The following is a 25,983-nucleotide window of genomic DNA, read 5'->3' on the forward strand; positions in this document are numbered from 1 at the left end:
TACTTCTTAAATTGATAAGTTGCTGATAATGCGTTTCCTCAGAATAATGAGAGTCCAAAGTACGCCAGGTATACAGCTAAGTAAACTTAACGATCTTCTACTTCCACTTGTTAATCCTTACAAGTTGTATGAAAGCCAGGAACAAGGATATTGTTGTCATACACAGAAGTGTAACTTCATTTTGCCGGAAACCCCAGGTGTTGAAATCAATACCTTGCTCAATCATATATATCTCTCCAGGCACCCTGCAAAATACAGAATATGGATCATGGCAGAGGGAATGAAATACTTCAATCAGATATTAGTCTTCCTTGTAAGATGCAAATGTTTTAAAAATGAACATAACAGTAAATATCACCAATATTTAACACTCAAGTGTCCCCCTCCGAACATATTTTTTCATTTGAATTTTAAGATTATCTCTTGCACTGGATTAAATCCTCAGTAACTATCGATTTTATTCGTAATTTTATGCACCTAATAAGATGAAATCCCTTGATTCCATCTCTGGGGAATATAACCTAAGCCCCTCTCTCAACCAAAGTGCCTTTTATTCATCTCAGCTAAAAGATGCATCATGAATAGTGCAGGACCACATTACAGTGTCAGCCTAGATTTTGTGAAAGATTGTATGAAAGATGTGTATGTAGTTTGAAAGGATAATAACAAGGGCAGATGGCTAGTGGAATTGATCTTGGCTGTTGGTGGGAGTATGACAGAAAGACTTGGCCATGTTGCAATGGGAGAAACCAGCAGGTCTCCCATAAATTAAATCTTCAATCCGGACGGAACGTGTCTTGGTAAGTCATACCATTAAAGTTTAGAGTACAAGGAAGCTGAATATTTGTAATATTTAAATAATGTAACAGAAAAGAGTAGACGCTAACGTTGTCGTCTTCCCCCAATTAAAAACCGAAAGAAAACTTGATGTATTTCAATATTGTAACAGAAGAGAGTTTGAGATGATATCAATCAGTGTTATCTGATAAAAATTGAAGATTTACCACAAATGTAGCTATGGCAATAAGGTTTTAGCCACTTTGTAGTAAAGAAAAAACCCTTAAGCACACGTGGAATTAGGTCAGTAAATGTCATCTTGTGTGCATTTACTTAAACATCTCATGCCATTCAAAAACCAAAGAAGTAAACCACTCATGCTTTTCACCTCACCATTTTACCAACCAACATACAAAGGTTAAAGTTCATGTGAATATGATTATCGAAATCACGTTCTGAACAATAGTGCGCATTGCTAGTTTTTTTGCTCATCAGAAATGCAGTTGGCCACATCTGGATTCTTAATTAGCCACATATGGCTATTGGTTAGCATATTGGATAACACAGTGATTAATTGTTTTAAAATTTAAAAACATTGGCCTGGATTTCCCGGCCCCATCATGGCGGGACCTGTTGCGGGAGATTTGGTGGGCCAGCCAAAAGTCCATTGACTTTCAATGGGACCAGACAATCCCACCCGTTGAGTCAGTGTTTAAGAAATGCACTCACTTTGTTGAATTCATAAAAAACATTTGTCCCTTTAGTTCGTTGATTGTCAATGCCTGTGGAAAGATTGGGAAAAATGGAATATTAATGTTTATACAACCAATGTTGTTTTGATACCTGAAGATAATTTGTTTAAGACTTCAAATGTAAAGCTTTATGGCCTTTTCTAAAGTATGTGAAGTATTTTAGTGGCTGAGCTGGGCTGGGCTTAATGCGATGCCTTATTACTTATATCTCATCTTCCTTAATCGATATTGTAAGAGAGTAGACACTAACGTCTTTTTTTACTCCCCCCAATTAAAAACCCAAAGGAGAAAACTTGATGTTGTATCTCAATGCCATCTGCATCTATGTTACTCTTACCTTCAAGTTGCAGACTCGTAGATGATGCTTCACCATAGGTTTTTAATCAACAGTAAATGTAATAGCAAATATCTACTTGTTACCATTTTGTCCTCCCAATTGCTCCATGTTTTTTCTGTCTCTGCTGAGATCTCCAATTCCTAACTCATTTTATGCCTTGCCCCCCCCCCAGCCCAAGCACAAACCCCATCAACAGGCTCTTTAATTTTCTCCCACAATTTGCTCTCCTGCCTTTCCAAGATTCCCCTAGTTCTCCTGCTTTGGCTCACAACCCACCACCCATACCAACTTCCTGCATGTCTTCAGCCTTTAAACAAACATCCCCATCTGCTGCCCTTTTTCTGACCTTAAGCCCACAGAGCTTTTGCCAACTCATTCAGGATAGCTTTACAGAAACGTTTATCATCTGTTTGGAGCCCTCCCAAAGTGGCACCACTGGGATTGAAAACTTGCTGTGTAAAATCAAGGGAGCAATGTACCATTTTCCCACATGCTGGTTCCGTGTTTCCAGTAAACCATGCTGCCGCCCAGTGTAATGTTTTTATAAAATCTACATCCAAGTGCCCATTCATGCCTATTCTAAAGTTATTTTTTTAAAGTTCATCTTTCATTCAGCCCATAACGGAATATACAGATCCACTTCAGCCAGGAGAGCCACTGCAACACTGTTTAAGTTCACCAGAAATCCTCCAAAGACCTGCAGATACAAGTGAAACATTCTTCAGAGCTTCCAAATGGGTAACTGAAACCATGAGATGGTGTGGTGAAATGGACCAAAAACAGGCTCTTACCATCATGAAGACGTAGGGGATGACAATCAGGGCATTGGCTGCTGCAAAGGTGTTGACACTTGCACTCACTAGAAAGGCCAAACTCATTGCAGACAAACTGGTGACGCTGAGTCAAGCAGAACAAGAAAAAAGATGCGGCATCTTGTTTCAACCCTGCATTGAAAACATTGCACTCAAAAGTTGAATATGCATTGCATAATATTTGTGATGAACTACTGTCTAGTCATTCATTCATTTACCGACTTCGTTGCCCTGTGTGCAAAATGGTCACCACATGCCTACAGACAGTGACCACACTTCAAAAGGTTTTACTTGGTTGCAAAAGGCTTTGGGATATCCTAACTTGAGATAAGCTGCTATATAAATGCACTTCTTTTTTCTTAACCCATGGCATCCCAGTAATGGCCTCTTATGATCTCAATCTTTTGATTGAGATGAGATGATGGTATAGTGGTAATGTCATTGGATTAGTAATCCTGAGACCCAGGCTAATGCTCTGGGGACATGGGTTCAAATCCCACCATGGCAGTTGGTTGAATTTAAATTCAATAAATCTGGAATATAAAGCTAGTCTCAGTAATGGTGACTGTGAAACTATCATCAACATCATATGAAAAACTCATCAGGTTCTCTAATGTCGATTAAGGAAGGAAATCTGCCATCCTTAACTGGCCTGGCCTACATGTGATTCCAGATTCACAGCAATTTGGTTGATTCTTAACCGCGTTCAGTTCCAGGGCAATCAGGGAAGGGCAACAAATGCTGGCCTTGCCAGTGACGCCAACATCCCACGAAAGAGTAAAGATTAGAAAACTCCATTGAGTTTGCCCCTGGGTATTCATTATTGAATAAATAAGGCTTCAAAATATTCCAGAATTATCTATAATTCAACTGATAATTCGTATATATTCATAAAAGTAAAGAATCAATCTAATTGGTTTCATACTTATTATGTGGTCACTTTTGCCTGCCTACTGGTTAAATTAGACACTTGTGTACTTATTAATCATAACTTATTTTGATGACAGGTGAAAGGCACTTACCCATCATAAAATGGGCAACAGCTGCAAAGGTAAAAATGGATCTGATACGATTAGGTATCACATCTGCCAGGATCTTTTACAGGAAGTAAGCTGATGTTCGATAATAGCCACTCGCCTTTTCATGTCTGGTGAAAGAATTAGAATTAAAAACTTCTACATCACCAATCTCTCAGATTGCGAGGAATAATATGGTGGGAATTGAAAGTTAAAATAATTAACAGAACATACATTTTCAAACTGGGGCCCTTGAGTGCCCTCGTTCCCTCAGACTCACTGAACATTGTTTCTGCATTGATATAAATAAACCTCTCGAGTGCTTTCACAGTTTTCCCCTTGTTATGACCCCATCTGGTGTTACTATTGGACGTCAAATCCCAGAGTGAAACCTGGCTTGATAGATCCTAACTTTTATTTTGTTTAGAAGCAATGGAGGTAAATTACTGAACAAATTCACAGGGGCCTGCTGATGAACCTTTAACAAGAAGAATAAAACATATTAAACAAGAAAAATGAACTATCCAGACAAGGGTTGAAAAGACCTCAGTAAAAACACAAGAAAATTATTCAAATATTCACAATTCCTTCATCCCAACTATATCTTTACAGATACATACAAATTTGGAAAGATAAAACAAATCCATATCTGGCTTATACTCTAATACTCGGGGTAACTATGCAGTACATGTGAATCAACTGGTGAGCTGTGGACAGACACACCACGCTCCAAAGTAACCAACAGAGGCGACCAAAGCAGATTCTATGGATTTCTCAACAACCCACCCAGACGCTTGTTGCACTATGAGCTAACTGTTCTCACTGAAACTGTCTTTCTCACAAGGGTTTCCAATCTACACTTTTGAAGAACTCGCCTTGGAATTCCCTCCATTGTTCCCACTCAAGACGGTTTCAACCAAAGTCCCACCTCCAGGGTTTCAATCTTGCCTTCTAATATTCCTTTCCTCTGGATCTTTGCGTATACTCAAGTTTCACCTTCCAAGCACAATTTCAGATCTTCCACCGTGCCAAGCAGAACAGCACGGAGTCACCAACCTTCGGCTGCCCTCTCAGATTTTTAGGCTTCCCTCGAGCCCGTTTTGCTTCAAGTCTGCTTCCCGAAGCTCTCCTTTAATTCAAAGCCTATTGCTCTGCTCCTTTTTCTCAACTTTACTTAACAGAATCTGTTTCTGATCTCTGTCTTTGTCCCTTACCTGGGATCTTCTTCTGGGACTTGTTTCTGCCCCGCTCCCTGGTTTAGGATCATCTTTGATTGGGAACTTTTCCCTGTCTCCCCGCAACCCCCCCCCCCCCCCCACCCCCCCGCCGTGTCCTGCTCCCTGGGACACTGGCTCTTGAATGGTTCTCCTCTTCAAGTCACCTGACCTCCAGTTTCACTTTTTCCTTTCTGCGCATGTGCAGGAAGCCTGAGGCCCACTGGGAACTGTAGTTCCCAAACTCCGAGCTCCTGATTTAGATAAGTATTTTTTTCCTAACAGTCTGGATACCCAACATTGTGGGCAATTTTAACTCAATCCGCCTGGCAGGAATTTGACTTCGATGAAAAGTGAAATTGGGTAAAGTGTAAGCAGAACAATCTAGTGATGGTACTACAACCACCCCACGCTGGGAAATAATGTGTTACTTGTTATTGTGAAGCAGTTCACCTATTAGTGTACTTTCAGACTCAGTTTGGTTTTGGCGCTGGTTTGTTTTTTAAGTAGCCACAGAACCATGCTGTAAGAATCAGGAAATGCAATTCCCCATTTTAATACACTTTTTAAAAAAAATACTCAGGAACAAAATACTTAGCTGCATACAAGAAAAGTGTTTTTTCTTGTATGAAGAGTTCCACAGCAGAAAGGTTGCCAAAAACCTGATTGATTATCACCAAGAAGAATGCGCCGATTCTGAAATTGAAAAATATACACTTGAGACTTAAGAGTAAATAACTATTAGATAGAAAAGCTACTGGAAGTGTAGACTCCAAGTACAATACATCACATCAATCCTACAAACTATTGCAGGAATAATGGATACCAAATGCCCATCCACATCCTTCTTTCCTCTGACCCCATCCCTTCTTCCAATCTGACCCTTTGCCATTTTCCACTATTCTCTGCTACCTTCCCCTCTCTGATCCTGAATGGTCTGTCTTTAGTCAAGGCCTCATCTTCATTCCCTTACAGCCCCCACCTCAATGAATTTTGACATGTCTTCACCCTGCGTCCCAGCATCACCCCCTCCACCTTTGAGCAGGAGTCTACCCCTTGCATGACAGACTCCTTCTCCCAACTCCAATATTCTTTCTCTGCTTTTCCTTCAGATTCCCAGCAGCAGGAGTACTTTGCTTTTGCACTGTCACAGATCACAGCTCTACACCTGCAGGCTAATCTGAGCTTGGTTGTGCTTGTGTGATTGGGACAGATTGCAAGTGGAGGCAGATGCAGGGAATGTTTCAGTGGCTGAGACACTTTGGGGTCTGACAACCCACTCACAAGTACGACTAATAGTACCTTTTGAGCAAGCCATACCCACCTCCGTAATGACATTGTTTTGCACTTGCAATCCACCATCCTAGAGTCAGAGTTATGCATTACAGAAGAAGGCCATTTGGCCTACTGAGCCTATGCCAACCCTCAGCTATCTACTGAGCTTATGATCTCCACTTTCCTAGGAGGAAACGCAGAGAAGTGAGCAGTCAATTCCCTAAAGACAAAGGTAAATCATATATAGGGTCACCCTCATCTAAAACTGAGTGGGTGTGTAGACGAAGCCACTAACTGATGCTCTGGGACATTTGACCTTTTGAGTTTTATTTATATCAAGTATGTAAACTGAACAGAAGCAAACAGGGAAATACAATACCAAAATTTTTCGCATTCCGAAATCCCATAATTCATATTGTTGAATGAAATACATGTAATAATTTGTGGATTCAGCTGTTCCTGTATATCTACCTGTTCTGCAAAACTTCTGGCATTGTGTATGATATTTGATAATATATAAGTCCATTCAATATACCAAAAAATATCATAATGGACACGAGCCACTGAAGTCTGGGGGCTTCTGCAGAAATTCTTTATGGTTCGACCACACATGATATACAGCTGAAAGTACAAGAATAAATGATAAATGCTTCAGCTAAGCTCAACGAGGGAACATACAAATGATCCCACCTGTCACAACTTGTTAGTTTGCATTTAATATTCTCTTAGGTTCAGTACATTTGTTACTCCCATAAGTGGCCCACTTGGTCCTTACTACCTGGATGACACCTTTTGTTTTGCCCAATGTCTTGTTTAGTGATAGAACAACCCAACCCAAGGAGAGCCCTTACTGAACTATGTCAGGTAAATTTTTTCATGCATTTGACTGAGAAACATTCTCTAAAGATCACTGGTTTATTTTACATAAAATATATGAATGAACAGTACAGAATTTTCACATTGACAACAATTAATTTCTATGCTCCTTGCTTATGAGGAACATAAAAACACAACTTACTCTACTGTTGAATGTTGGCTCACTTCTTAACTCTAGCTCACTGACTTCAGATTTCAAAACATATTAGACATTTCTTAATGAAAGGGCATAGCTCACCTTCTGTACCTCAGAACAATAGAGAATGAGAGATGAAAACTTCTCTCACCAGGGTGGGCAGTCTTCCACTATCAAGATGTGAACAGGAGGCTCCTAGATATAAATTTGGCCCAGCACTTGGCTGTATATAATATTTATAGCACAGAAACAGCTTGTTCAGAAGAGCTGGTCCTTATGATTCACACACTCTGCCCACCTTAATTCATCTGACCCCTATCAACATATCCTTCTATTCCTTTCACTCTCATGTGTTTGTCCAGCTTTCCCTTCAATGCGTCTATACTAGTCATCTCAACCATTCCCTGTAGTAAAGTTCCACATTCTAACCACTCTCATGATAATGAAGTTCCTCCAGAATTCCAAATTAGATTTATCCCAATATCATATTTCTGACCCCTTGTTCTGGTCTAATCTTCTCTCAGTGGCATGATTGTACGTAACAATTCTCCCATTAAATAACTGCCACTTACATAGAACAGCCTTTTATAACACCAGGCTGTTCCTGCACTTCACAGGGGATTAAATACTTTTTGAAATGTAGTCTTGTTGTAACTGTTGAGATTAACTTCAGATTCTAGCCTATTGTCGAGATAAAAATGCTGTATGCAGCCTTGGGAATTAACCGACTTTAGGCTGAATCCAGAAACATTATAACATAAAATATTCAGTTCGAGCGACACAGATATAATTAAATGCTTCACAATATGTTTATTATTCATCGTCATCGGCTCTCCCTCAATTTGAGGATGACGTCAACTCAGGGTTGCGAGTTTCTGCCAAGGGTCTTCATGTGACTGAGGCGGCAGATTCTCAACCCACAGACCTTTGGGTACTTGGGGCAGGCTGTCCCATGGGGTAGTGGGATCCGATGTGCAGGATTTGCTCCCTTTTCTTTCCTCCTCTGCTGCCGCTCTCCCTCATCATTAAGACGTTGTGACTCAAAGCCTGATGCAGATTGATGAACAAGTGGCGGCCACCCTGATTGATCGGTAGAAAGCGCCTCCCGGTCGCCAAGGTCAATGCCACAGCATTTCAAGGAGAGCTTCAGAATGTCTTTGAATCATTTTGCCCTCCCCTGGAATGCTGGCCATTTAAGAGTTAAGAAAACAGGACCTGGCAGGACTGTACTTTTCAGCAGACATTGTCCAGTCCGTCAAAGTTGATTTTGCAGGAGTTATTGCCTGAATGCTTGTGGAGGTGGCTTTAAGAAGGATACCAGTGTTTATTCAACTTTGAATAAAAATCCAAGAAAAATCTCAAAAACAACATTAGGATCTCTTCATTAAATTCATCAACCTGATCAAAGCATTTGACGCTAAGAGAAAAGCAAAATACTGCAGACGCTGGAAATTTGAAACAAAATTACCCCTAAGGGTCATACAGACTTGAAACTTTAACTCTGTTTCTCCCTCCACAGATGCTGCTAGGCCTGCTGAGTTTTTCCAGCATTTTCTGTTTTTGTTAAAGCATTTGACACAGTGAATTGTGAAGCTCTGTGGATTGTGCTACAAAGATTTGGATGTCTGAGAAACTTCATCACAATCCTGCAACTGCTTCATGATGATATGACTGCAACAATCTTGAGTGGGTGACCTGAAACAGACGGCTTCAAAATCTGGTGTGAAGAAAGGCTGTGTGATACCCTCCATACTATTTACAATCTACCTGACATTGGCTGTTCATCTCATCAAAGCCAGCTGCCCTCTGGTGTCGGTGTTAAATGCAGTCTAAATGGAAAACTCTTAATTCTCAGTCACCTCCGTGCCAAAACTAAACTGACCACCATGGACACACATGATCTATAGTTTGCGAATAACTATGGCGTCATTGCCCACTCTGCACCAGATTTACAAGCCACTCTCAATTTCTTTAATTCAGCAAACAAGAAATGTGGCTTGTCCTTGAATATTGCCAATCCAAAACTCATGTATCAACACACACCCGGTCAGCCAAACATTCAACCCCTCATATTATGTTGAAGGAAAGACTCTGGAATATGTTGAGCACTTCCCATACCTTGACCGCCACCTCTCTCAAAAGACCACCATTGATGAGGAGATCCAACACCAGATCAGCTACGCCAGCTCAGTCTTCTCTTCAAGGAATGCCTACCTTGAAGAAGTATTGCTCTTCTCTCCATTAGGATTTTTGTGTCTCTATCCAGCTCTACTTGTCCCACCACTCCCCTACACCAACCCCCCCCACCCCCGCCTAAACCAGCTTATATTCACCTCTCTTCTATTTTTACTTAGTTCTGTTGAAGGGTCATTCGGACTCAACGTTAACTGTGCTCCTCTCCGCAGATGCTGCCAGACATGCTGAGTTTTCCCAGGTATTTTTGTTTTTGTTTCCGCCTTCTACAAACTATGACAGCGAGTGTTCAACAACAAAGACTTTCATTAATCAACAAAAGTTCTAGTGTATAGAGTAGTTGTGATCACCACGTTCCCGTACTGCAGTGAGATACGGTCTGTGTATCAGCAACACTAGAAAAATTCCATCAGCAATGCCTCCACAGTATCCTCTGGATTCAACGTTTGTTATTACCTGTTGCATTTAATCATTCCCTCTAACAAGAAAAAACACAAGGTCTACCTGATACCAGAAAGGAGTTGCATATGAAGATTTTATTTTACTTGAAGACTTTGAGACATCTGGCACAGACAAGGACTTCAGTTCCTTTTCAATTTGGTCATAGTAATTAGACTGTTGAAATTGATGTGCCAGGAGATTCTTTTCGCTGCTGGGATTCACAGCCGTGTGAGAAATGACCACAATCTCTTTAATAAAGGAGAGACAAGTTTCTATGTTTAGGTACGACACTGACTGATTGTGGCATTGCTAACAATGTTAACAACAACTTGAATCTACTAATAGTGTTTAATGTAGAAAAACATCCTAAGGTACATAGAGACAAAGAAGGGGATATCCAGAGAAGTGACCCAAAGCTTGATTAAAGAGGTGAGTTTTAAGGAGGATCTTAAAGGAAGAAAGATATGTGCAGATGTGGAGGGGTTTAGGGAGGAAATTCCAAAGATTGGGGCCAAGGTCGATGAGGCAGAGCAACAATAGTTGGGGAGTGAGAGGGGGTGCCCAGGAGACCAGAGTAACGGGAACAGACAGTTTGTGTGTGATTGAGGGTGGAATTACTGAATTGTAAGGCTGGAGATCTTCCAGAGGTAATGAAGGTGGAGGTCGAAAACTGACTTAATGATGCAACCTTTCTTTTGGAGATTTTGGTGAACTGGGAGCTAAAACAGGCCAGGGAACATAGAGGTGATGAACGAGTGAGTGTGATTGAACGGAATAGGAAATCAGCAACAGAGTTTTGGATGAACTCAAGCTCATGAAGGTCAGTCAGGAGAGTGTTGGAATAGTTGAGAGCAGAGTTGACAAAGGAACAGATGAAGATTTCAGCAGCAGATGGGATAAAGCAGAGGCAGAGACAGGGGAAAGTAAGCTTTATGAAGGAGAGGTTATAGCATCAGAAGTTCAGCTTGTGGGTTGAATAGGTTGTCAAGGTTGCAAACAGTCTGCTTCAACCTGAGACAATGACTGGAGAAGGAGATGGAATCAGTAGCAAAGTTATGGAGCTTGTAATGGTGGACAAAGATAATGCTTTCAGTTTTCTAATGATTGGTTGGAGGAAATTGTAGTTCATCACAAGACTAGACATTGGACTAACAGTCTGACAACACAAAGGCACTAGCATGGTTAGCAAAGGGATGAAGAGGTGGAACTGCCTGTCATCAGTGTACATCTAGAAGTTATCTTTGGATGCTGTTGCCAGAGGGTAGCATGTTATCAAGGAGGAGAAGATCAAGGATAGATTTGAATCTAGGGTGATGATCTATATTATCTTGTAAATTAAGTTCCATATTCCTGGAACCATTCTTGGGAATCTTTTCTGCAATGTCTCCAATGCCTTCACATCTTTCTGAAAATACGGCACTCAGAACTAGATGCATTACTCCAGCTGAAGCCGAACTAGTGTCTTATACAAGTTCAACATAACTTCCTTGCCCTTGTACTCTGTACTCCTACTAATAAAGCCTAGGATACTGTATGCTTTATTAACCGCTCTCTCAACCTGCCCTGCCACCTGCAATGATTTATACACAAATACACTGTTCCTGCATCCCCTTCAGAGTTGTACCCCTTATTTTATATTGTCTCTCCATGTTCTTCCCGCCAAAATGAATTACTTCACAGTTCTCTGCATTGAACTTCATCTGCCACTTGTCCGCTTATTCCACCAATGTGTCCATGTCCTTTTGAAGTTCTACACTATTCTTTTCACAGTTCACAATACTTCCAAATTTCGTATCATCCACAAATTTTGAAACTGTGCCCTGTACACCAAGGTCTAGGTCATTAATATATATCAGGAAGAGCAAGGGTCCCAGTAAATTTCAGTTCTATGGTAAGGGTGGAAATCTGATTGCAGAGGATCAAATATTAATTTGTGGAAAGGGTGGGCACATGTTTGCCAAACAACAACACATTCCAGGACTTAAGAGAAGAAAGGATGGTTGGAGATGGGGTGGTAGTTTTCAAAGACAGAGGAGTTGAGGGTGAGTTTTTTTGAGGGGATGATGATGACAGCAGTTTTATGAGGAATGGGAAAGTCCCTGAGGAGAGGGAACATTTACAAAAATCGGCTAGTATAAAGAGGAAGGGAAGTTGTGTGGTTAGCACTGTAATAAGAAATGGTGTCAAATGAGAAAGAAGTGGGTCTAGTGCATAAGATGAGCTCAGGGAAAACATAAGGAGAAATATGAAGATGAGGGTTGGGCAAAGGTTGGGAGGGTTGGCAAAGGTTGGGAGAACCGGGGAGGTTTGGCTTAGTGAACAAGAGGAAGCAGCAGAGAGATGTGATTGAATGGTCTCAGTGACAAGCAAGTTTGTGAGTTCCATGCAATTTATTGGAGGTGTGGCTGAATGGGATGGGAGGTGAGGGATTCAATGAGAGGACGGATAGTAAAAGAAAAAAGGCCCCAGGTTTCTTGTTTGTGCTCAGGAGCAGTTGTGGCAAAGTAAAATGAAATCCAATCTCACTTCGAGTGATCCAGTCAGATCTGGTGAAGGATGGTTAAACCATATATCAGATATCCTCTCTCTATGGGGTGGAGGAAACAAAGGTAGGGGCCTTACAGGGGGAATGACTGGGATGGGAGAAAGGAAAGGTTTTGCTGGCAACAAGGGAGTCTAGGGGTGCATGTGAATGAGTGATATTGACAGCTGCAGTTGTATCACAATGAATGAACAGAAGGCCAAAGGCGAGGAATTGGCAGTTTTAAGTGGAAACCAACTACCTTGTGAATGACTTAAGTTTCTATCTCCACCAATTTACTCCAAAGCTATTCCAGATGCCAGTTACTCTGCGTGTGACAGAATGTGTCCCAACAAGCTGTCTAGACCTTGTCTTTTACCAATTTGTACCCTTGTCTCCTGCAATGTGACTTAACCCTGACTCACTGTTTCAAGTTAACTTCTGTTGATGGTCAGGATAGATTAGGCAATTCATGCCTCTCTTATTGTTACATTTCTTCTCTCCCTCTTTCATTCCTTACAGTTTGGTTAAATTAGATTCCATATTATTAAATTGCAACTGATACATAATCATCAATAAATCATGGTCATCAATAATACCTGAATTGGGAGTTTCACAGGAAGATGGAACTACTCCATTAATGACATCCAAGAAGAAATCTGAGGGGTTGTTGTGAGGTTCACATTCACACCCTAAAAATGAACAATTTGCCAACATTATTACCAAAGGCAGTGCATAAAGGAGCTAGGTGGACTCCGATACAAAGGCAAAATACTGCAAATGCTGGAATTCTGATCATGAAACAGAATTTTTTTCTTTTCATTCATGGGATGTGGGCTTCGCTGGCTGGGCCAGCATTTATTGCCCATCCCTAGTTGCCCTTGAGAAGGTGGTAGTGAGCTACCTTCTTGAACGACTGCAGTCCATGTGATGTAGGTACATCGCAGTGCTGTTAGCAAGGGAGTTCCAGGATTTTGTCCCAGTGACAGTGAAGGAACAGCGATATATTTTCAAGTCAGGGTGGTGTGTGACTTGGAGGGCAATTTCCGGGTGGTGGTGTTCCCATCTATCTGCTGCCCTTATCCTTCTAGATGGTAGTGGTCGTGGGTTTGGAAGGTGCTGTGGAAGGAGCCTTAGTGAATCCCTGCAATGCATCTTGTAGGTGGTACACTCTGCTGCTACTGTGTGTCAGTGGTGGAGAAAGTGAATGTTTGTGGATGTGGTGCCAATCAAGCAAGATGCTTTGTCCTGAACGGTGTCAAGCTTCTTTATGTTGTGTGAGCTACACTCATCCAGGCATATGGGGAGTATTCCATCACACTCCTGACTTGTGCCTTGTAGATGGTGGACAGGCTCTGGGGAGTCAGGAGATGAGTTACTTGTCGCACAATTCCGAGCCTCTGACCTGCTCTTATAGCTACAGTGTTTATATGGCTAGTCCAGTTCAGCTTCTGGTCAATGGCAACCCCCAGGATGTTGCTTGTGTGGAATTCAGTGATGGTCATTGCCTGACACTTGTGTGGCTTGAATGTTACTTGCCACTTGTCAGCCCAAGCCTGGATATTGTCCTGGTCTTGCTGCATTTGGATATTGACTGCTTCAGTATCTGAGGAATCGTGAATGGTGCTGAACATTGTGCAATCATCAGCGAACATCCCCACTTCTGACCTTATGGTGGAAGGAAGGTCATTGATGAAGCAGCTGAAGATGGTTGGGCCGAGGACACTACCCTAAGGAACTCCTGCAGTGATGTCCTGGAGCTGAGATGACTGACCTCCAACAACCACAACCATCTTCCTTTGTGCTAGGTATGACTCCAAACAGCAGTGAGTTTTCCCCCTGATTCCCAATGACTCCAGTTTTGCTAGGGCTCCTTGATGCCACATTCGGTCAAATGCTGCCTTGATGTCAAGGGCAGCCACTCTCACCTCACCTCAGGAGTTTAGCTCTTTTGTCCATGTTTGAACCAAGGCTGTAATGAGGTCAGGAGCTGAGTGGCCCTGGTGGAACCCAAACTGGGCATCAGTGAGCAGGTTATTGCTAAGCAAGTGCTGCTTGATAGCACTGTTGATGACCCCTTCCATTACTCTACTGATGACCGAGGGTAGGCTGATGGGGCAGTAATTGGCTGGGTTGGATTTGTTCTGCTTTTTGTGTACAGGACATACCTGAGCAATTTTCCACATAGCCAGGTAGATGCCAGTGTTGTAGCTGTACTGGAACAGCTTGGCTAGGGGCACAGCAAGTTCTGGAGCCTAAGTCTTCAGCACTATTGCCAGGAAAATTGTCAGGGCCCATAGCCTTTGCACTATCCAGTGCCTTCAGCCATTTCTTGATATCACGTGGAGTGAATTGAATTGGCTGAAGACTGGCATTTGTGATGCTGGGAATCTCCGGAGGAGGCCGAGATGGATCATGTACTTGGCACTTCTGGCTAAAGATGCACCATGCCATGGCAACTACTTCAGCTTTACCTTTTGCACTGATGTGCTGGGCTCCTCCATCATTAAGGATGGGGATAATTTGTGGAGCCTCCTCCTCCAGTGAGTTGTTTAATTGTCCACCATCATTCATGACTGGATGTGGCAGGACTGCAGAGCTTAGATCTGATCCGTTGGTTGTGGGATCACTTAGCCCTGCCTATCACTTGCTGCTTATGGTGTTTGCCACACAACTAGTCCTGTGTTATAGCTTCACCAGGTCGATGCCTCATTTTTAGGTATGCTTGGCCTGCTCCTGTCATGCCCTCCTGCACTCATCATTGAACCAGGGTTGATCCTCTGGCTTGATGGTAATGGTAGAGTGGGGGGGAATATGCTGGGCCATGAGGTTACAGATTGTGTTCGAGTACAATTCTGCTGCTGCTGGCCCACAGTGCCTCATAGATGCCCAGTCTTGTGTTGTTACATCTGTTCGAAATCTATCTCATTTAGCGTGGTGGGACACATGATGGACGGTATCCTCAATATGAAGGCGTGACTTCATCTCCACAATGACTGTGGAGTGGTCACTCCACCAATACTGTCGTGGGCAGATTCATCTGCGACAAGCAGGTTGGTGAGATTGAGGTCAAGTACGTGTTCCCTCACCTCCTACTGCAGACCCTGTCTAGCAGCTATGTCCATTAGGACTCGGCCAGCTCAGTCAGCAATGGTGCTACCGAGCCACTTTTGGTGATGGACATTGATGTCCCCCACCCAGAGTACATTCTGCACCCTTACCACCCTCAGTGCTTCCTCCAAATGGTGTTCAACATGGAGGGGCAATGACTCATCAGCTGAGGGAGGGTGGTACGTGGCAATTAGCAGGAGGTTTCCTTGCCAATGTTTGGGCTGATGTCATGAGACTTCATGGAGTCGATGTTGAGGACTCCTAGGGCAACTCCCTCCTGACTGTAAACCACTCTGCAGTCACTTCTGCTGGGCCTAACCTGCCGGTGGAACAGGACATACCCAGGGATGGTGATGGTGTCTGGGACATTATCTGTAAGATATGAGTCCATGAGGATGACTATGTCAGGCTGTTGCTTGACTAGTCTGTGAGACAGCTCTCCCAATTTTGGCACTTGCCCCCAGATGTTAGTAAGGGGGACTTTGCAAGGTCGACAGGGCTGTTTGCCATGGTTGTTTTCTATTGCCTCGGTTGATGCTGGGTGGTCTGTCTGGTTTCATTCCCTTTTTGTGACTTTGTAGCAGTTTGTTACAGCTGAGTGACTTGCTAGGCCATTTCAGAGGCCATTTAAGAGTCAACCACATTGCTGTGGGTCTGGAGTCACGTGTAGGCCAGACCAGGTAAGGACAGCAGATTTCCTTCCCGAAAGGGCATGAGAACCAGATGGATTTTTAACAACAATTAACAATGGTTTCATTGTCAACATCAGACTTTTAATTCCAGTTTTTTTATTGAGTTCAAATTCCACCCTCTGCAGTGGTGCGTTTCGAATCTGGGTTCCCAGAGCATTACCCTGGGTCTCTAGAAGACTATACCAGACAATATCACTACACTATCGTTTCCCCTAAATGTTGGAAACACTCAGCAGCATCTGTGGAGAGAGAGAAACACAGTTAATGTTTCACCTCGATAACCTCTTATTAAGAACTCAAAAAAGTTAAGAGATGCCACAGGTTTTAAACAAGTACAGAGGAAGGGGAAGGGATGAGGTAAAAACAAAATCTGTGGTAGGAGGAAAGGTGGATTGACTGTTAGTGATTTATACAGTTGTGAGGCTCAAATCCACATTCTGAAAACCAATTTATACCTTGAGTTGTCTTTTTCCGTTGGTTGTAAATGTGGAACTTCGCGTTGGACTCGTGGGAGGGACGGTCAGGCTGTCGACCACTTTAAATAGCTGATTAATCAATTGCTGTGTCTCTCTTATTTAGTGAAATTAATCTAGTACCACAGACTTATTTCCATTCACTGAATCCCCACCTAGGACAGTGAGTGAAACTGCTCGGGTCTAACTCAGCATGTCTGATCAATAAATGACAGTTGGCATTGCGCACAGCTCATGGGGAATTAGCTTTCAAAATCAGTGGGTCACATTGATCTTTTCGGCTACTGGATAAGTGAGTCATTATAACTGATTTTTACACCATATTTCAAAATTCCTGAATGAATTAAAAACAGCCAAGAAAGCCAGGATATTACCGCCCCGCCACGGCGTGTCTCCCCTTGGCGGATGCGGCGAACCATTTAAATCTCCACTTAGATAAAAACTCGAAACGTCAACTCTTTTCTTCTCCGCCGATGCTGCCAGACCTGCTGAGTTTTTCCTGTTTTTGTTTTAAATCTCCACTTAGTTTGGCGGGACCGTAGTATCCCGCCAAGGCGGGAGGAGCCTTAAAATGCTGGTCCTGCACTAGATTGGACACAGACTTGCCAAAGCACAACCAATACTGATACTTCATTTACGGAAGTCACGTCTTGCAGAACCGCTCTTGTATTCGCTGACAGACAAACAGCTCTGAAATGATACATAATGGCCCTACTTGCAAATGCCCTGAACTGAGTCCCGCTAGTTCCCATTCATGCTTTGAGATAAAAAGAAGGGTTAATAAAGGGAAATAGGAAAAAATATATTATTGGGCCAGCATGGATGGCAAAAGCCTTGTAATCTGAAAAGTTGACTGAACCTGTGTGTACAATAACTTGGTACAAAAAGGAATGGGAAACTTAATCTCCAGATGAACCTGAATCCAGACAAATATATTAAAGCCCAGAATTAAATGTAACTCCCTTACCAAGGTCTTTAAAGTAGTTGATGGTTTCTGCACCTGGAGCTTGATATACGATGTTTCCTTTGCTCATCAATGTTATATAATCCAGCAGTTTATAGATGGAATACCGAGGTTGAGGAATTGTGAAGATTATGGTCCGCCCACGCCTGGCCAGCCTAAACGTTACAAAATCAGTTTCTAATTATCTCTGCCACTTAACAGTGCTTTATTTTGGAAGACAATGACATTCAATACTGAGAGAATCATGACAATGGGCGTGAACCATCCACAATTATCAGTCTACCTATCCTAATCCACATGATCACTGTTTGCATGTAACAACAAGAGCAGGTGGTAGAAGGGAAAGGAGACTATATTTTTGGTCCCATGATTGATATACATATGGGACCAGGGCTGTTGAAATGTAATTGGAAACATTTTGAGATTCTGACCATTGATGGCACCAATCAATATCCAAAGCCAATCAGGGACTATGAAGCAATGCTGTTTTGTTATATGCATTATATTCTATTGAACATGCAGTACTTTCTTAGTTCCGTTAAGAAACAATTATGAAGCTTTGATTAGTAAAAGCAGATTGAATATTATAATCCAAGTGTAGAGAGCACCAGGAATACATGATAACTATCAGGTAAATAATGTTAACTCACACTCGTTCTGTTTAAGGTCCTTCAAAATCCATCCAACAACATTTACTGTGATGAAGAGATAGGTTTACTTTTGCATCACCACTGTGAAGGGATTTGGACAAACATTGAGGGACAAGCGTAACATAATGATCCAATCAAAATCACCACTTTTGTCCTTTAGTTAGTGAGTTCAACATGACATTAGCATGAATCCAGGTCAATTCCATTTTACAGGAGCTTCTCCTGTTCCTGACTGAAAAGGTGAATCACAAAGCAAAAAACAAATACAATTTGTTGAAGAGATTTGAAATCATTATAAACAAAAACAAATTGTGGTAAATATGATTAAGCTTTCAGTCACATGACATATTTTAAGAAGAGGGATGGAATCCCCAGCTTCTATCTTCAAGTAGTACTTGAAACTCACATTTCTCATACACTGATATTCCATAATGAATTCCTTCCCTTTTTGTTTAAGGACGGGAGTTGTGACAAATACATGAAGACTTACATGTGAAGCAGCTGCATAATGGAACTAGCCGTGTTTGCGTCAAGCCCTGTGGTTGGTTCGTCTAGGAACAGGAGGGAGGGTGAAGTGATTAGTTCCTTTCCAATACTGCAATGCCTCCGCTCCCTGCCAGAAATCCCACAGATGAATTCTGTGCCAATCTGGCAAGTTATCAATAGATTGTTAACTGAGAATATCTAAGACAAATGCTGGGGACCAGCTTCTGCACACTCAACTCCTGCCACCACCTCCATCAACCCGACAACTGGCATCAAATCCTGCATCTGCACAATCACACCTGGCTGAACCAAAATTCTTCCCAGCTTTATGCTGGCAAAGGTGACGCCAATAATTTCATCTCCCACAATTACCTAAGGGACTGTGGCCTTGATTCCATTCATCCCTCTGGCTGTCACCTCAGGCTATAGGTAAAGGTGCAGAACTTTGGTGTAGAGCTCAGCTCTGTGCAATGTTCACTGCCCACATTCAAGCTAACCCTTCTCTTTCATCCTACTTCTCTCCCTCCGACTCCTATCTATTCTTTCTCATCTTGCAACTTTCCATTGCAATCCAATCCTTGTGACCTGCCCACTTTCACCATCAAACAGTGTCCTTGAAATATGTAATATAAAAGTATGAGAAATATAGCATATAATTGCACTCATCACTGCAACAAAACAAGACATAGACTAGTAAACAGCACTAGAACATACACAAAATGTAGCACCTCTGTAAAACCGTATATTAATACATACATTATATTAAATAGTAGAAAGAATGAAGGGCATATAATATACAGAAAATATTAAGAACTCCATGAAACAATGGGTTGTATGCTGCAACACTGGCATCTCCCTGGCAATGTGGAAAATTGGCCAGGTATGTCCTGTCCAATTACCACCCCATCAGTCTATTCTCGATCATCAGTAAAGTGATGGAAGGGGTCATCAACAGTGCTATCAAGCGGTTCTTGCTAAGCAATAACCTGCTCACTGACACTCAGTTTGGGTTCCACCAGGGCCACTCATTATAGCCTTTGTTCATACATGGACAAAAGAGCTGAACTCCCGAGGTGAGGTGGGAGTGACTGCCCTTCACATCAAGGCAGCACTTTACCGAGTGTGGTGACAAGGAGCCCTGGCAAGACTGGAGTCAATGGGAATCAGGGAGAAAGCTCTCCACTGGTTGGAGTCATACCTAGCACAAAGGAAGATGGTTGTGGTTGTTGGAGGTCAGTCATCTCAGCTCCAGGATGTCACAGCAGGAGTTCCTCAGGGTAGTGTCCTCGGCCCAACCATCTTCAGCTGCTTCATTAATGGCCTTCCTTCCATCATAAGGTCAGAAGTGGAGATGTTCGCTGATGATTGCACAATGTTCAGCATCATTTGCAACTCCTCAGATACTGAAGCAGTCCATGTTCAAATGCAGCAAGACCTGGACAATATCCAGGCTTGGGCTGACAAGTGGCAAGTAACATTTGCACCCTGTCAAAGAATCTAACCATCACCCATTACCTTCACTGAATCCCCACTATCAACACCCTAAGGGTTACCGTTGACCAGAAACTGAACTGGACTAGCCATATAAATACTGTGGCTACAAGACCAGATCAGAAGCTAGGAATCCTGCGGTGAGTAACTCACCTCCTGACTCTCCAAAGCCTGTCCACCATCTCCAAGGCACAGGTCAGGAGTTTGATGGAATACTCTCCACTTGCCTGGATGAGTGCAGCTTCCATAACACTCAAGAAGCAGGACAAAGCAGATAAAAGACATCTGTTCATCAACATAGGTTCTGGATTTCAATTGCAGTCAACAGAAATTGAGGGGCTACAGGCAGAATTACACATCACAAAACCAGAAAATTCTAGGATTGGTGAGCATGTAGAACTCGCTCCCATGAATAATTGCAGTGGATAGAATGGCTGAAATTAATGGGAAGCTGGATAAAGACAAGAAGGAGAAAGAAATAGAAAGATGTGGCAATGGGGTGAGTAAAATAGGGTAGAAGGTGGATCATGTGGGTCATGAATACTGACATGGATCTGTTGGGCAGAATGGCCTGTGTATGTGCTTTAAATTCTGGGTAAAAAATACCTTGGTGTTGGCTCAGTCTTGTAATCCAAGTTCATTGATGACTTTGTTCACTTTTTCTTGCTTCTCCTCGAAGTTATACTGTTTTTGGGAGCCGAGGGTTGGCAGAAAACTCCAGATTTTCTCTCACTGTTAATGTTCCCATCAGAATATCATCCTGTCATTGAAGAAAGTTGCCACTTGTGAGTTGTTCAAAAATTGCATGTCATACTTTTTTTAAAAATTGGAATCTCGTTTTAATTCACAGGATAGTCCTGGATGAGCAAAGCCATTCTCAGCTCCTCAGTCCTGACAGAACCTTACAGTCCCCATTAAAATATCCAACAGTTTCTTAAATAATTCCAGGATTTTGCCTCTGTAATCTACATATATCTTTATCACTCTGTGCAAAAACAAACTTCCTGATAGCAATCCTGAATTAATCATTCAGCGGTTTGAACCGAGCCCCCTGGTTCAATTAGGATAGATTTGGGACAGATTTGCTGAGAAATTATTGAAGGGGCTCATGGAGCTTGGCATTATTTATGCACTAATGTGTAGCAACTTCAGGGGAAGGGCAGATGTGCAATTAAACATGAAAATCCCAAAGTTTCTGTCAGAAGTTCTCTGCTCCATGGTTGGCTTCAGGAAGTCAACATCTCACTGTCAGTCTCACTATTGAAATACATTGAACAGCCTGACTTTGCTGTATTTGTGCATTTGATACAAACAAATTAACATTTAAAAATGTGGCATCTCATCCCATCAGGTTTTAATTGTTGGAGGTTTTAAGAATGTCAAAGAATTTTCAAATTAGGGAAAACATATTGAATGACACTGCAGCAGATTCCTATTAGGTCTTCTGGCACTATTTCAACTCTGGCAGAAGGTTCATGTATGTACAGGTACTATACTGACATGAATTCAAACACGGCATAGAAAATCTCACCTACATAACAACTCTCACCTGCAATACATAAGCAGACTGGAGATTAAAGTTCGAGTCCACGTGTTGGCCATTCAGTTGACCTGATCTGATCTGAGTCCTTTAGGATTCTTTTGGTTTGCTAACACATCTAGAAGCCTGTAAGAAGAAGAGACAGTCTTTAAACGATTGCCAAGAGGGAACGTTCTGGTAGTTTTGAGCAATTGTGATACTTCATGAATCTTTTTGTATGATTCACGACGTCTTGCCGCTTCCTGTTGGATCGAGGATAGCATTCATGCCAGGTCTCATCATCCCACTGAAATAAAGGATGCACAATGAATGGCTACAGCCAAGTCTATCAATACAGATTACCCATCTCTTTTATGGTAACTCTCATATATCCAAAAACCAAATCATTACAACTCAAACTCAAAAGGTGAAGAATATCTAAAAATATATACTTTTAAATCCATTCATGGGATGTGGGCTTCGCTGGCTGGGCCGGCATTTATTAAAGGTGGTGGTGAGCTGCCTTCTTGAACCGCTGCAGTCCATGTGGTGTAGGTACACCCACAGTACTGTTAGGAAGGGAGTTCCAGGATTTTAACCCAGCAACAGTGAAGGAACAGCGATATATTGCCAAGTCAGTATGATGAGTGACTTGAAGGGGAGCTTCCAGGTGGTGGTGTTCCTATTTATCTGCTGCCCTTGTCTTTCTAGGTGATAGTGGTCGTGGGTTTGGAAGGTGCTGTCTAAGGAACCTTGGTGAATTCCTGCAGTGCATCTTGTAGATGGTACACACAGCTGCTACTGTGCATTGGTGGTGGAGGGAGTGAATGTTTGTGGATGTGGTGACAATCCAGCAGACTGCTTGAAATATCAAGAATATCTCAAATATCAATGAACGACCTTGCCGCCCATCTTCACACTTCAGAAGATTCAGCTGAACTTAGTCAGTTCCCTGTTACCCATACAGTGCTGCATATTCCCAACAGCAGAATTGTAGCTTTATTTCAGAGATTAATTAAATATCCAGTCATTGTGCAGCTATCAAAGTCGCAACCAAGAATGTAAAAGTGCAGTCATGAGGGAATTTGACTTTACAAAGCATCGTGAGGTAACAGGGAATTGATTAGAAAATGCAAAGTGTTTCCAAAGAGAAGGAACTCATGAAGTTCGAACTGGAGCTGATGTAGACAATAGCCTGGAGGTCAGTAACATTCAAACAGACTCTGATCCTCACATCTGATGTGGAAGGAAGGAGTCATGAGGCCAGGTGAGGGACAGAAAAGCATGAAAATTAAATGTACTTGTTCAAAGTCATGAATCACTGGAGGGTTACAGACCAGTTAGTTTATCATCTGTGGCAGGAAAAGTTTAGACTCCTTGATCAAGGATTAAAGGTTTAGAAATTAGATATATTTAGATAATAAGAAAAAAAGCAAGGATTTCAAAAGGTCAATTGTCCTTGACAAACTTTAGAATTCTTTGAGGGAACATAGAAACAGGAAGAGGCTATTCAGCCCTTCAACCTGTTCTGCTTTTCAATTAGATCATGCCTGAAAGGTATCTTAAGTCCATTTACCCATCTTAGTTTCATAACCCTTTCCCCAACAAAAATCTACCAACCTCAGTTTTGAAATTTTCACTCAGCCCCCAGCCTCAAAAGCTTTTTGGGGGAGAGGGTTTCAGATTTCCATTCATTTTTGTGTGAAGAAATGCTTCCTGATATCACCTCTGAATGGCCTGGCTTGAATTTTAAGGTTCTGCCTCTTTGTTCTGAACTCCCCCCACCAGAGGACATAGTTTTGCCTATCAAATGCTTTAATAATTTTAAACAGCTCAATTACATCTGCCCTTAAACCCCCTATATTCAGGGGAATTCTAAACTAGTCTATGGAAACTGTCATCACTGATTCAACCCTTTTAGCCCCAGTATCATTCTTTAAGGAGACAACAGATATGATGGGTGTACATGGACTGTAAGAAAATCTTTGACAAGGTAACACAGAGATTACAGGAATAGTAATGGATGTGAAATTCCAGGAAGAAAACAAATTGGATTAAAATTTGCTAGAAAAGAGAAAACAAGACTTGGGAGTTAAGGCAGCTTTTCAGAGTAGTGAAGTCACAGGGTTCAGTTCTGGGTCAGGGATGGTCACTGTTTGGATAGAAACCTACAAGGAGTGGTGTCAGAGTGTGCAGGTGACATCAAAATAGGAGGTAGAGTTAACTCCTCAGAGGACCAAAGGAAGCTGCCACATGATGAGAGAATGGGAATTGGCTAAAATGTGGCAGATGGCATCCAATGCCAATTTAAGTGTGCCATGAGAATGGGGGCTGTAAAAAGGTGTAACAGCAGCAATTACATTGGGAGTGGTAGTTGGCTTAGAATAGTGAAAGGGCAAAGGACTTTGGAGCACAGGTTCACTGAACATCAAAGATGCAGATAGCTTTGAAAAAAATAAAGTAATGGAATTCCAGGTTCTTAATCACAAGAGGTACAGAATACAAAAACAAAGATATAAATGATGATTTTGTATAAAACCTTAAGATTTCAATTGGAGGACTGTGTGCTGTATTAGGCGACACACTACAGGAAAGATAATGAGGCTTTAGAGGTTGTGAAACATAGAATCACTGGGGGCTTCCTGGTCGGACATCACAAATTACATGGTGATAAAATAAATATGTTTAAAGCTCTGAATGATGGGACAGGGTAGATAGAAGCAATCACTTTCCAATAGTCAGGGGTCAGCAATGAGGGGCAATAGTTAGAAGAGTTAATGTAAGAAATTTAAAAGAGAGCATAGAAAGTTGTGAGGCTGTGGGATTCGCCCGTAGGGTTAGTGGCTGAAGCAGAAACTGTGCCACCATTTGAGATTAGACTGGATATGTGGAAGAAGCAAAGGAAATCTAAGAGGGTGAGAGAGTGTGATTCAGATTATCCGTTCATGTATCACCTTGTGGAGAATAAAAACAGATTCACAATTCAAACCAAAGATAAATAGTTAACTCCCATGAAAGGAAGAATGCATAGGCTACAAGTGGAGTGACAGCTGTGAAGGGCTGACGTCATTCAGCAACAGTTAGTTCCAATGCTGGCAGTAAAACTGCAGCTTGTCTGTACACTGGAGGTCGCCCGTTCACCCTCGATCCAGTTGTCAATATTCACAAAGCAAGGAGGCTAGAATTGGCAGTCTTACCTGACACGGCACAGAATTTCTTTCTCTTTTCCATGGATGTGGTAAGCTCTTTCCGCATTCACCACATTTCTGATATTGTTAAAAGTCAGAATCGGACCAGAATGGTGAAAATTTGAGCTTTTCTCATTTCTGCTTTGTGATGGTTTTTCCATTTAGAGACCGGTGTTCCCTTTTACAATCTGAGCAAAGGTGAAGTTTTGTATTGCACAGGGAAACATGTGATCACAGATTACATGCTGCATTTCTGATAGGAAAGCATACCATTGCTACCCAGCTATTTACAGACTGTGGGTTTTATAATCAGCCAATAACAGTTGTACTAAAAGCTTTTATTTCCAAAGCATTTTATTCCTTGTCATTTTCATTTATTAATGGAAATACAATTGATTTTGAAATACTTATTTCTTAACTGAGCTGAGGTCCAGTGACCTCCTCACACATCTAAGTTGTAATACTGTTTTGGTTTGTCTACCTCAATAATTTGTTATTATGCAGTAGCAGAAAGTACTGTGGAACATTAACAGACTAGGCAATGTATTAAACATTAATGCAAAAGCATGAATACTACAGATGCTGGAAATCTGAAATAAAAACAGAAATGCTAGAAATGCTGACCAGGTCAGGCAGCATCTGTGAAGATAGAATTCACTTTTCACCTCCATCAGAGGGTGGTGAATCTTTGGAATTTAGTGACCCAAAAGGCCGTGGAGGCTCAGTTGTTGAGTGTGTTCAAGACTGAGACTGATAGATTTCTACATGTTAAAACCAAAAAGGGATACGGGTATAGTGCTGGAAAATGCTGTTGAAGCAGAAGATCAGCCATGATCTCATTGAATGGCACAGCAGGCTCGAAGGGCTGAATGACCTACTCCTGCTCCTATTTCTTATGTTAAGTTATTTAACCCTGTGAGGTTACACCTCCCAGAGCTGTTCAGAATCTACAATGCCATGATTCCCAAGAATATCCAATCACTTCATGGGTCTAGGAGACCATACACAATCTTATTTCACAATGTTAGAACCTATTTCAATGTCCTTTTGCCAGTGGCC

General features: G+C 41.9%; 1 pseudogene; it reads right to left on the reverse strand.

Annotated features, from left to right (window-relative positions):
* Window positions 1-97: 97 nt before the first annotated feature.
* LOC121270793 lies at window positions 98-25,085 on the reverse strand (annotated as a pseudogene).
* Window positions 25,086-25,983: the final 898 nt, after the last annotated feature.

The sequence above is a fragment of the Carcharodon carcharias genome, chromosome 28 (assembly GCF_017639515.1).
Source record: "Carcharodon carcharias isolate sCarCar2 chromosome 28, sCarCar2.pri, whole genome shotgun sequence".
Classification (NCBI taxonomy): Eukaryota; Metazoa; Chordata; class Chondrichthyes; order Lamniformes; family Lamnidae; genus Carcharodon; species Carcharodon carcharias.